Source organism: Balaenoptera ricei, chromosome 19, assembly GCF_028023285.1.
Source record: "Balaenoptera ricei isolate mBalRic1 chromosome 19, mBalRic1.hap2, whole genome shotgun sequence".
Taxonomy (NCBI): domain Eukaryota; kingdom Metazoa; phylum Chordata; class Mammalia; order Artiodactyla; family Balaenopteridae; genus Balaenoptera; species Balaenoptera ricei.
In genome coordinates this window covers 57,546,710-57,559,553 of record NC_082657.1, presented here as the reverse complement: position 1 = coordinate 57,559,553, position 12,844 = coordinate 57,546,710, and the positions used below count along the sequence as shown (strand labels likewise).

Genomic DNA, 12,844 nt, shown 5'->3' with positions numbered 1-12,844 from the left:
GCTTTTTTTTTTCTCTTATGTATCCTATTGAGACCATTTTATGCTCTTTCATGTGAGGTCTTTGGACTTTCCTCCAACCCATAAAAATGTCATTATTTCTGTGTTCTTATGATATGCCAAGTACAGAGTTAATTTCTTCACCTGCAATTTTATTTTCAAAAAATTAATTGTTAAGTGCTGGCATGCCTACAAAGATATATTTGTTTGCCAACAATAAAATATTGGTATATGATCTAACATTAATGAATACATACTGTCACCAATTCTTTGCATCAATTGAGTGTCCTGCAAGTCAATTCAGTTCTGACACTAAATACCTTGGAGTTAGCGTCAGGTCCTACAAGTTAAATGGCAAAGCATCCAACAAGACTACACTTACTTTAGACTACAAATTCTTGGATTCCCATGACCCTGCTTCAGGTGATAAAATTTACTAGAAAAAATTCACTAAAAGTGCTACACTTATGACTATCGTTTTATTATAAAGGATACACTCAGGAACACCCAAATGGAAGAAATCAGTAAGGCAAGGTCTCAAGGGAGGAAGGTGGTGCAGAACTCCCATCCCCTCTGCTTGTAGCATCCAGGTATGCCACCCTCCCAGCACATCAATGTGTTCAGCAAGCCAGAACCTACTGAGCTTCAGTATTCAGAGATTTTATTTGGGTTTCATTAATTAGAAATGATTGATGAAATCATTGACCATGTGATTGAACTTAATCTCTAGTCCCACTCCCCTATTTACAGTTTGAGGAATAAAAGTGAAAGTTTCAACCCTCTAATGAAGTGCTTGGTCTTTCTGGCATGGCCAACCTTTCCCTCAAAACTATTGAAACTAAGTTTCACCATGAGTCATCTCTTAGCATAAATTCAAGTATGATCTAAAGGGGCTCATTATGAAAAACAAAAGAACTCCTATCACTTAGGAAATTCCAAGGGATTTTGAAGCTCTGTGTCAGGAACTAGGGACAAAGAACACATTTATTATCAATATTTATTATATCACAATGAATAACATAATAACCCAAGAAATTCCGGCTTCTCTTTATACTCTGCTTTTGAATAGTGCTTGTATGAAAATATCAAATAATTGCAATTGATCAACCATTATAATGTTATTAAGTCTTTGTTCTACTGTTCTGAATACAGAACATAAAAGATATTATATGACTAGACATTCATTTCCTTCATTTCCTTCATAATCCTCCACTTTAAGGAAAATGGATTGCATAGATATAATTGAGCCTTGTTCATTTTACTTTGCCTATATATAAAAACACAAATTTGAGTAAAATGTCCCTTTTACTGAGAGCAGCTGACATAATTCATTTTTTAAAATGACATGGATTGATGGGAATGTTGTTCTATTTAAATGATTAGTAAGTTATACCTTATGAAGAATGGAGCATATCTAAGAAAGTATCTTAACTTTTTATCAAAAGGAAATTTATCATTGCATATTCAATTGGTAAAAATGTTAGATGGCAACCTGAGTCCTTTATATCTATTGATGTTGGAAGTTCTTTGGCTAAGTCAGGATATAAAAATAACTCAAAAGCTATTTTAATGTAGCCAAAGGTTTTTATTTTTAAGAACTCATTTCATGCCTTCTCTAGACTTCAATTCACAATGATGTTCTTTTAACTTGGAGTCAGTCCTGCATAATGCAAGAATTGAATATGCCCTTTAAAGACATTTCCAAACCTGAAGTTCTTTGATTTTAAAATATAAATGTGTTATTTAGTGTCAAAGATGCTTGTTTTCTTCTCCTTGCCCTATCTTACAAAGGATACCAATTTAACTTTTTAAACAAAACCCTAACTCTACAAAAATATGGTCAAAATTCTGGCTCTTGGAAAGGAGCCTTTCTTTATACTTCACTGACTCTGAATCAACTCGACTTTGCTGTTTATCTGATCTGGCTCTTGTGTTGTAAACTATCAGAGGTTGGGTTTGTGACATTTGTAATCTCATGTATAAATTCCTAGTTCATTAACTGCATTGTCCAGATTCTATGTTTTCTAATTTCTCTTGCATGCTAAAATCACTGCCCTGCTCAGACTACAGTGAAATTACTGTTCCATCAGGACGTTTATTTTATCATCATTTAGGAACTCACCATCACACTAATAGTTTATATGTCCTCTGTATGTCAAGTTTACCTCTTTCTTTAAGTCCTCCCTATCTTCCTCTTCTACCCATGACTGGATTGAAATAATGAACTTGAGTTTTGCTTTGATCTTGGTTTATGATACTAATGTTCTACCAATTCTTCCTCTTGTGTCTCATCTCCTGTTTCATTCGGCTATTTAATATATATTAGTATGTTTTACTTCACTTTGTAATGCTGATCTGATTCTTACATATGTGAAGTGACTTGAAAATTCCCATTTTTTAATAGATGGCGTGCTTATTCCCCAATTCTGCATTTTCCTAACTTGAAGAGTATTCCATTCAGGGCATCTTTTTTAGAGGAGAAGGAACAACTTTTCTGACTGGTGAATGTGGGGGAACTCAGCCTGCATTGTCAGCCCATTTTTCCCATTCCTCTCTTTATTTGGAGCAGGGATTATCTAACTTTCTCCAGTAAGGACATTCTCTAGGCTACTTTAGTTCTTTGGGGAGAAGGTGGAGATAGTTTCCTTTGTCTAGACTTGACTATGACTAGCTATTTAATGAGCTATTCACATTTTTCACATTCAGTGTCTATACAAATTCCAGTCCTCCATTTGCTTCATGTAAAGGTTTCTCATCTCACCAATAAAATCTTTTCTTTCAAACAGTGACCACCTCTATACTCTCAGAAGTCTTGCATAAATAAAAACACTCTGATAAATGATTTTTTTCATTTAATCTTTACAACATGATTTTGTAAAAGGATTATATCATCTTCAATTTGTAAATAAGGTTCAAAGAGTATATATAGTTAAGTGGGTTATCTAGGATATTATACCAGATATGAAAACGCCATAGCGTGCTGTACCCACCTATGGCAAGGAATTTTTCTGCTAACCTGGGTCTATGCCAGCTTCCTGCACTTATTAGACAAGTCATTTTAGACAAGTGTTGAATTCATTTGCTGCCTTTTCCTCCCTCTGTAAATAATGAACAGCAAAACCTGTCCTATGTAAATTTCAAAGTCGTATATACTTAAGAAAATACGTAGATGCACTTTGTATATATGATCAATGTTATTAAAAAGATGAACCAGAGTCCTTTAAAAATTACCTACATAATAAAAATTGCCTTAGAGTGAGCAATGTTAAGTTCTTTAATAGTATTAAAGTTTATATCAACTCATGAGTTGGTTTGTTATGAAAATCAAATAGTTATTATACCAGGAGTTTTTAACTTAGCGTTCCACAGATGGAATTCAGTGAGTCCATGAAATTGGATGGGAGTAAAATATTTTTAGTTTTTCTTAACCTTGACCTTAAATTTAGCATTTCCTTCAATTACAAAAGTAGGTAACAAACCACAGTAGCATAAACAGCAACTGTCACATTTTTCCCTATATAATCACAAAATTTTCATATTTATATATTTGTTTTAGTGCTTATCTTTTGATTTTTTTAAGCCTAGATTCCCATCAGAAATTGGCATATAAAACAAGGGCTTCCCATGCAGGTTTGTTTTGGAAATTGATCCTAGGGAACAAGAGTGGGGGTTTGGGAAGAGTGAAACAAGGAGTGACGGGAAGAATACACACAGCAATGGGCAGTGATGCTCAGTTCCTCCAGGGTGTTCTGAAGATACATCTAGTAACACTCAAACCCTACTGGTCAAGCAGTTGCTTCCGGGTGTGCTAACTGTTAACCTCTGAACACTTCCAGATTTTCAATGAGTGAGAGTCCTGTGACTTCTCAGGAGTCCCAACCTGTTTAGAGTTTAGTTAAACTACTCTATAATATTGTTGCCTTGGCGTCCACTCTGTGTGGCCAAGAGTAATGCAGGGGCCTTGAATGGGAATGTGGGACTTTCCCACATTCCCTAGATCACAGTTGGCAGAGCCATAAGTAAATGTAAATTCCTGATGTGAGTTCCCCAGCACACCTGGTGATAAACAGTCTCTCCTGCCTTCTGACTCCTTCCTCTTGTGCACCCCTTAAAGAAGACCCTCACTCACAAAATAGATTTGAGATAAAAAGATCTACAAGAATATCTAGTTTAAGTTTAAAACATGAATGTGAATTAAAACACAAGTAACTGTCAATGTTCCTTTCTGAACGTTCTTGAAAACACCCAACAGATACTTAAAAAAAAAAAAAAGACCCCCACTGAGCTTACCAAAACCCCACTCTTTGGGGCTTGAATTAACCAATTCACTCTTAGTCAGAAAACTCCAAATCACTCCACCTAATAGGGATCCTAATAAAGATGTGTGCCTTAGGTACAGCTGCTAGCTCTCTGTCGGCACCCTGCCTTTACCTTCTGTGTGGTCCTTTGAGGCCATGGACCTCCTCCAGGACCTGTGAGTAATAACCTTCTCTATTTTACTTTCCCTTGTATTGAAACTTGGCTCACCCTCCACCACCTCAGGGTTCTACTTAATAAATGTTAGTTTAACAAAAAATCACAACACAACTGTAGATTTCAGAGACAGTGCTGGAACAGAAAGAAAGAAATAGTTGTAAAACTGAGGAAAAGGCCCTATCTGGTTACAACGGCATTAAACTAGTTGTCATAGCAATAATTAGAGTAAAATATAGGCTCAGAAAGTGTGAGACAGGGCAAGAGAGATGTCTTCCATAACTTTAGACTTAGGATTTTATATATCTACTTTCTTCCTTTTTATTTACAGTAGCTATCAGATCCTTGCTACAAGAAAAATAAAATTAGCTTCGTCTCCTAATTTTTGCCGCTAGTATTATATTTCTTAGAGTTTACTTCTGTATTCTTGAATAAGTTTAGATTTCTACTACTTGTTTTGTCAGCTTTGACTCAGTTATTATAAATGAGACATGCATTAAGCATTTTTATTTTTTCCTATATATTTTTCTTATTTTTCTCCCTCTTTCTTTTAGACATATCATTTCCACATTGTCAGTGTTTGTAATGTATGCATTTCATTCTTTCATCCTATCCCATTTTGGTTTTAGAACCTAAGATCTTTTTTTTTTAAATAGATCTTTATTGGAGTATAATTGCTTCACAATACTGTGTTAGTTTCTGTTGCACAACAAAGCGAATCAGCCATATGCATACACATGTCCCCATATCCCCTCCCCCTTGGACCTCTCCCTCCCATCATCCCTATCCCACCCCTCTAGGTCATCGCAAAGCACTGAGCCGATCTCCCTGTGCTATGCTGCTGCTTCCCACCAGCCAACTATTCTACATTTGGAATGGGACTTGAACTTAAAAGCTTTTGCACGGCAAAGGAAACCATAAACAAGATAAAAAGACAACCCTCAGAATGGGAGAAAATATTTACAAATGAGACAACAGATAAAGGATTAATCTCCAAAATATACAAACAGCTCATGGTACTCAATATCAAAAAAACAAACAATCCAGTTAAAAAGTGGGAGGAAGACCTAAATAGACATTTCACCAAGAAAGACATACAGATGGACAAGAGGCACATGAAAAGATGCTCAACATCACTAATCATTAGAGAAATGCAAATCAAAACTACAATGAAGTATCACCTCACACTGATCAGAATAGCTATTATCAAAAAATCTAGAAACAATAAATGTTGGAAAGGGTGTGGTAAAAAAGGAACCCTCCTGCACTGTTGGTGGGAATGTAAATTGATACAACTACTGTGGAAAACAGTATGGAGGTTCCTTAAAAAACTAAAAGAGAACCTAGGATCTTTAATTAAATATATTAAATAACCTGTGGCATTTATTTTGCTAAAATTTCCAAAGTTTTACTTGAATGACAAGAAATACTCCTTTTGTCTTTTCTTAGAAGTCTCATATTAACAATATTCTCTTTGATATTGCATGTTCAGGCAATTTGTCTGTAGTGATTTTATGTAAAAGACAAATAGCTTGGATATTAATTTCTTTATTCCCATGAGAATGCTGTAGATGTTACTCCACTAATTTTGGTCATTAAACGTTGCTGAACTCATTAGCTTTTGCTTTATAACAAATCACCTCAAAATCTCAGTGGCATACAACATTAAATAGTCATTTTTCATGCCTCTGCTGATAGGTGGAGAGTCTACTGATCTAGTCTGAACTCAGCTGGGCAGCTCTGATGATTTTGGTTAAGATAATTTTCATACTTACAGCTGGCTTAGGTCACCTGATCTAGGGTGATCCTGGATGTCTCTTTCATCCACATGTCTCATTCCACATGTCTTTATTCCGAGGAGGATCCATCCATACCGGGAGAGATCAGGCTGCTAGCCCAGCCATGTTCTTCTCATGGTGATGGTATAAGTGCAAGAGCAAATAAGTGCGATTGTTACCAACCCTTTTGAGTCAGGCCCCAAAAAGTGTCCTCCTGCTTGGTGTCTTTAGAACCAATAGAATGAGAAAGAGTTTGGTTCAGAAGGAAAGCTTTATTCTTTGATCAAAGAGTGGAGAGGTGCAAGCCTGAGCTCTAGAGGACACACTCTCCCCGAAAGGCTGTGAGCAGGCTGCTTTACAGGGTTCTTGTCAGAGGGGAGAGGAGGGAGCGGAGTTCTCTCCTGATGGGCACCGCTGCACTGCTCACATTCCACGTGGCGGTGCCAGCACGGCGTCTCTGACGTGGCCTGCCACCTCCATCTTGAATTGCCGTGCTGTGCTCAGCACTTCTGTACAAGGTCCCGGCCTGAGCTGACGTGTCAGCATAGTCGTTTCACACTAGGAACCCTGTCTGAGGTGCCAGGTGTGAGGCCTCCGCATGTGGCCCCCTATGAGCAAGTAAAACTGGATGAAGCACAAAGGAAAAGGAAAAAAAAAAAAAGGTTAGATTTTATTACCCAGATTCTATTTTTATTTCCCAGGAATTTTAATGGGCTTTGTTGGTGAAAAGTCCCTCCTGTGTCTTTTGTCCTGCTCCTCATTCTTGAGGAGCTCTGAGGGAGCGAAGTCTGTCGTCTGTATCTGCTTCTTGCTGATCTGGGGCGTCCTCATAACCTCGGGTAGAGAAGCAGAACTTCTCTCCAGCTACTTTTAGATATGTTTGATTGTCACCAGGCCTCAGCCCTAACTGTTCTTACCCCTGAGGGACTACCATTTGTCTAACCTTTTGGAGACAAAGGACACCAGACAATTTAAGACACATAGCCCAAATACTAGCAAGAGAATAATGGTCATATGTCAAATTTTTCTTAAAAATGAGGGTATCTAGATCTTTTGCCTGTAGGCAAAAGTATGCCCTGATGTTGAGGCTCACTGCCAAGGACTGAATATCTCTGGTGACACTTTTGTTGTTTTTTGGAAAAGAAGCTTCAGGCCAGAGAGAGGTTCACATGAGTAGTCAAGGGAGTCCATTGCCCCACGTTGTCACTCTGGAGTTTGGGGCTCAGGGGCCCCCTTCACTTGAGTGTGATGTGCCCATGGAATAATCCCCTGCAATTCCAGGGCAGAATGGGTGGTTAGGATCGCGAAGTGTGGTCCGTTCCACTTAGGAGTGAACTGATTGTGGGCTGCCAGTTTTCCAGGTTTTTTTGGTACACCCAGTCTCCTGGCCAGAAGGGGTGTTGGGCCAGGTCAGTGGGTGCAGGCAGCACTAAGTTACCATATTCTATGAGAGCTTTCATGGTTTCACCTACCTGGTAGGCATACTTGAGGTATAGGGGGCTCAAGGGGGTTAAGGTGTCCCTTAGGCTTGGGGAATGGGTCTACCATACATGAGTTCAAATTCACTTAGATTTAACTTATCTCTTGGGGCTAACTGCATGCAGATTAGGGCAATTGGAAGCAACTTAATCCAATTTTCTTGAAGTTCCTAACATAGCTTGGCTAAGGCCCATTTGAAGATCTCATTGCATTGCCCTACGTTCCCTGATGTTTGGGGTCTTCAGGCTGAGTGAAAGTTCCATTTTATTCCCAGGATACTCATTATCTCTTTCATCACTTGAGACACAAATGCTGGACCATTATCATTTTGTAGGGACTCTAGGAGCTCAAACCTGGAAATTATTTCTTTTAAGGCTTAGCCACTTCTTTTAATGCCTTAGCCACTTCAGCTGCCATTTCAGTTCTAGCAGGGAGTGCTTCTATCCACCCAGAAAATGTGTCTACTAGCACCAAGAGATACCTGAAATTGACTGGTACTCTCAGCATGATGGTGAAATCTGTCTGCCAACCTTCTCCAGGATATGTCCCTCTGGTTTGAATGGGCCTTATCTGAGAGCTTCTGAGGGGGTGGGGGTGGGGGTCTGGTGTTGGAGTTGGTCATTATGCAGATGAAGCACGTCTCAACTATGCAACTAATTATACTTTTCATGACAGGAGTTACGATGACCTCAGCTAACCAGTTGTTAAGGGCTTGCCTCCTATACTGAGTTCCTTGATGAGCTTCCCTGATGGTTTGACAAGCTTCAGTTTGGGGGAAGAATCATGGCCCATGTTCTTAACGAGCCATCCATGGCCTTTGGGGGCTTTGTCTAATTCTTCCTTTGTGTAGATTGGGGAATAATTGAATGGATCCAGCCTTCGAGGTATGAGGGTAGTTGACAAGTTACTGACTGGTTCTAGGGCCACTTTTTTGGCAGTTGCTTCTGCCTTGTTTTTTCCCTTTAATAACTCTGCATCCCCCTTTTGAGACTCCTACAATGAATCACTGCCACCTTTTTTTTGCTGTGCTGCATCTAAGAGCTTAAACTTAAGCTTAAGCCATGCTTAAGCCATGCTATACCTGTTTATTCTCTTCAGTAAGCATACCTCTTTTCTTCCAAATAACCCAGTATATGTGTAAGGTGGCATAGGCATACCGAGAAACCTGTGTAAACATTGAAGATTTTCTTGGTCCAGAGATGAGACCTCTGATCAGATGAGGGCTATCAGCTCTGCCTTTTGGGCAGAAGTCCCCTGGGTTAGGCTTCTTGCCTCTGTGACTTGGGTCTGGGAGGTCACTATGTATCCCACCAACCTTTTTTCCTCTCTCATAAAACTGCTCCCATCTGTGAACCATTGTTCTTTGGCATTCAGGAGAGGCTCGCTTCCTAGTTTGGGCAACTGGAATAGACCATGTCTGTGGTTTCTATACAGTCATGCTCCAGGGGCTCTGTTTCCATGGGTAGCAGGGTGGCAGGATTTATCATGTGACATATTTTTATTGTAGCCACTGGGTTGTCTATAAGCATAGTCTGAACTTGAATAGACCTTCCAGGGGATGGCCTTCTGCTCCCTTAGAACTTACTCGAACCTGGTGGGGAGTCCATATAGTGACTGGCTGACCAAACATTAACTTTTCAGCCTCCTTTAGCAGGGTTGTAGTAACAGCTACTTCTCGTAGGCAAGGAGGCCATCCCTTAGTGGTTCAAGCTAACTGTTTAGAAAAATAGACACCACCCAAGTTAAGAGGTCCCAGTTTTTGAGCTAATATTCCATGGGCGATTCCCCTTCTCTGATGAATGTAAAGGTCAAAGGGTTTAGCTAAATCTGGGAGGACCAGGGCAGGGGCCTGAAATAATTGCTTTTTGAATTCTTGAAAGGCCCCTTTGCCTTCTGAATTCCATTCAAAAGGATCATCATCCTTCCTTTTCAACTTTTCATATAGAGGCCTAGCTCTTATACCATACTTAGGGATCCAGATATGGCAAAACCTGGCTATCCCCAAGAAACCTCTAAGCTGTCTTCTAGTTTTAGGAGGGGTGAGGCTACAAATGGCTTCTTCTCTTTTCTGGGGTAGGCTTCTCTGACCTTCTGTGAGAATGAAGCCTAGGTAGGTCACCCAAGTCTGTGATATTTGAGCCTTTTTCTTGGACACCTTAGATCCTTTATGGGCTAGGTGTTTCAGAGCAGTTATAGCATTTTTGTCAAAGACCTCCTTAGTAAGGCTGACGATCAGGATGCCATCTACATACTGATGGAGGGCTCCCTCTTCCAGATGTACCTCTTTTAGGTCTTTAGCTAAAGTTTCCCCAAAGATGGTAGGGGAATTTTTGAAACCTTGGGGCAGGACTGTCCAGCAGTATTGTTGTTTTTATTGCGTGTAGGGTTCTGCCACTCAAAAGCAAAAGTCTCTTTTGACTCTAGGGCTAAGGAAATACAGAAGAAGGCATCTTTTATTTTTATTTTTTAAATTTTATTGAAGTATAGTTGATTTACAATGTGTGAATTTCTGATGTACAGCAAAGTGATTCAGTTATACATATATATATTCTTTTTCATATTCTTTTCCATTATAGTTTATCACAGGATATTGGATATAGTTTCCCGTGCTATACAGTAGGACCTTGTTGTTTATCCATCCTATATATAATAGTTTGCATCTGCTAATCCCAAACTCCCAATCCTTCCCTCCCCCACCCCTCTCCCCCTTGGTAATCACAAGTCTGTTCTCACAAGTTTGTTCCTGTTTTGTGGATATGTTCATTTGTGTCCTATTTTAGATTCCACTGTCCAGTTTTCCCAGCACCACTTATTGAAGAGACTGTCTTTTCTCCATTGTATAGTCTTGCCTCCTCTGTCATAGATTAATTGACTGTAAGTGCATGGGTTTATTTGTGGGCTTTCTCTCCTGTTCCATTGATTTATATGTCTGTTTTTGTGCCAGTACCACACTGTTTTGATGACCGTAGCTTTGTAGTATAGTTGGAAGTCAGGGAGCCTGATTCTTCCAACTTCGTTCTTCTTTCTCAAGAGTTTTTTGACTATTCGGGGTCTTTTGTGTTTCCATATAAATTTTCAATTTTTTTGTTTTAGTTATGTGAAAAATGCCATTGGTAATTCGATAGGGATTGCATTGTAGATTGCCTTGTAGATTGCACTGTAGGTTGCCTTGGGTACTTTGGTCATTTTAACAATATTGACTCTTCCAGTCCAAAAACATGACATATCTTTCCATCTGTTTGTGTCATCTTCAATTTCTTTCATCATTGTCTTTTAGTTTTCAGAGTACAGATCTTTTGCCTCCCTAGGTAGGTTTATTCTTAGATATTTTATTATTTTTGATGTTATGGTAAATGGGATTGTTTCCTTAATTTCTCTTTCTGATATTTTGTTATTATTGTATAGAAATGCAACAGATATCTGTATATTAATTTTGTATCCAGCAACTTTACTGAATTCATTGATGAGCTCTAGTAGTTTTCTGGTAGCATCTTTAGAATTTTCTATGTACAGCATCATGGCATCTGCAAACAGTGACAGTTTTACTTCTTTTCCAATTCAGATTCCTTTTATTTCTTCTTTTCCTCTGATTGCTGTGACTAGGTCTTCCAAAACTATGTTGAATAAAAGTGGTGAGACTGAGCAACTTTGTCTTGTTCCTGATCTTAGAGGAAATGTTTTCAGCTTTTCACCATTGAGTATGATGTTAGCTATGGGTTTGTCATATATGACCTTTATTATGTCAGGATATTTTTCCTCTATGCCCACTCTCTGAAGATTTTTTTATCATAAATGGATGTTGAATTTTTATCAAAAGCTTTTTCTGCCTCTATTGAGATCATCATATAGTTTTTATTCTTCAGTTTGTTAATGTGGTGTATCACATTGATTGATTTGTGGATATTGAAAAATCCTTGCATCCCTGGGATAAATCCCACTTGATCATAGTGTATGAGCCTTTTAATGTCTTGTTGCATTCGGTTTGCCAGTATTTTGTTGAGGATTTGTGCATCTCTGTTCATCAGTGATATTGGCCTGTAATTTTTTTTTTTTTGAGATATCTGTGTCTGGTTTCGGCATCAGGGTGATGGTGGCCTCATAAAATATATTCAGAAGTGTTCCTTCCTCTACAATTTTTTGGAGTAGTTTCAGAAGGATAGGTGTTAACTCTTCTTATCTTCCTTCTTCCTGCTGGTTATGCAGCCTGCAATGAGTGGTATGTGCATGAGAGCTCTCCCTTCAGGGGTTTCCTGACTCCATTTTAAATGAGGTTTTCCTTTATTTATTTTCACATTTTCCCTTTTTTATCAAGCTTTTTCCTGGAAAGCATTGCTTGTCAAGAGTTAGGTTGTACATATTTAGTGGGTTTTATCCCTTGGTGCCAGGAATGACCTTTCTTGGTTTTCATGTCTCCCATCTGAGGGAAAGCGCATTGTGATGTGAAACCATTTTAGTAACAAGGAGGGACAGGAGGGAGAACTTTCAGCTGTTTCCCATTTAAAGTCTATATCCTTTCAAGGTCATAAACATTGGAGATCATCTCAGAAGTGTGAAGCTAGCATCAATCTAATGAGTATGTCATTTCTACAAAGGATAGACAGGCAACAGGTACAGAACTTAAAAATAATTATGCAAAGCAGAATTAAAATTAACATGACTAGTCCAATTTGTATTGTGCTTGTTTCTTTATCATGTGTAATTAAATTTTTACCTCTCCAGAGGTATTTATTCGTGTGCAACTTGTGGTATTTGCTATTGTATAAATGCCTTCTTGTTCAGCAAGTAGGTAATCAAGGGCTACACAATTGTCCAAAACTACTTTAGCCAATGAATTAAGTGATTGTTGTTGGGCTGCTACTGCTTTGGCTCTGGAATCGTCCAGCTCTCCTGCTGTCAAAAAGAGATTTCTGATCATGTGTTCATTGGCACTTATTCTGACCCAAAGGAGAAAGGCTCTCCCTGTGGAGGCAAACTCAGAGTCATATATTCCCTTAGTATTTCCCATTTAAGGGGCTGTGGAGGCTTAATGGGGTGGATCGATGGGAGGTTTCAAAAGCTTTACTTTGTAGCTGATATCAAGGGGATGCTGGGTGAAATTAGGAAGCACTTGAGACAAG

General features: G+C 38.8%; 1 long non-coding RNA gene across 1 annotated transcript in view; it reads right to left on the bottom strand.

The window, feature by feature from the left end:
• Positions 1-6,718: 6,718 nt before the first annotated feature.
• Positions 6,719-12,844, bottom strand: part of LOC132353966 (uncharacterized) — a 39,308-nt gene continuing 33,182 nt past the window's right edge. Inside the window, exon 5 of the long non-coding RNA XR_009499125.1 lies at positions 6,719-6,872. This is a non-coding gene — a long non-coding RNA (uncharacterized LOC132353966). The remainder of the gene's footprint in view (positions 6,873-12,844) is intronic.